The following is an 894-nucleotide window of genomic DNA, read 5'->3' as shown; positions in this document are numbered from 1 at the left end:
GTCAGGCATGGTGATGCACATCTTTAATCACAGTACTCAGGAGGCAGAGGCAGGTTGGTTCAGATGAATTGGAGGTCAATTTAGACTACATGGCAAGTTTCAGACCTACCAAACCTACATAGTGAAGGAAAGAAGGAAAAAAGGAGGAAAGAAGGAAGGAAGGAAGGAAGGAAGGAAGGAAGGAAGGAAGGAAGGAAGAAAGAAAGAAAGAAAGAAAGAAAGAAAGAAAGAAAGAAAGAAAGAAAGAAACTGGGTTGGAGAGACGGTTCAACAATTAAGAACACTCTTTCTTGCATAGGACTCTGGATCAATTCCCAGCACTCATATGGTGGTTTATAAACATTTGTAACTCCACTTTCAGAGGATCTGGCAACCCATTCTGACATCCATAGGCACAAAGCTAAGATGTCCAGATCTACCCTCCAGACGTATGAACACTTAAGTGTCTCCACACAGGAATCTGGTGACATTTCTGTGTTGAGGTCCAGTTTACTTGCAAACCTTTCAGCTTGTATTTGTTTTTATATTTAAGCAACTTGCATCTCACCAGTACTCTTGCCTGCTAATACTTGTTGTCAGTATCTGAAGACATGATAATAACCTGCATACTTTAGGATGTGAAAACATTTAAAGAATGGAATGCACCTGACAAGCAGGGGTGTAGATGGACCTTTTTGTCCTGCTAGCCAGATCCCAAATAACCACATGGAGACTTTTTATTAATTGTGAAAGCTTGGACAATAGCTTAGGATTGTTTTTAACTAGCTCTTAAATGAACTCACTTCTATTAATTTACTTTTTGCTTTGTGACTTTATTACCTTTACTATGTACTACCCATATTTCGTTCCTGCTTCCTCTATGTCTGACTAGTGACTCCTCGTCTTTTCTGCCTT

The sequence above is a fragment of the Cricetulus griseus genome, chromosome X, assembly GCF_003668045.3.
Source record: "Cricetulus griseus strain 17A/GY chromosome X, alternate assembly CriGri-PICRH-1.0, whole genome shotgun sequence".
Classification (NCBI taxonomy): domain Eukaryota; kingdom Metazoa; phylum Chordata; class Mammalia; order Rodentia; family Cricetidae; genus Cricetulus; species Cricetulus griseus.
Note: the sequence above shows the minus strand (reverse complement) of the source record.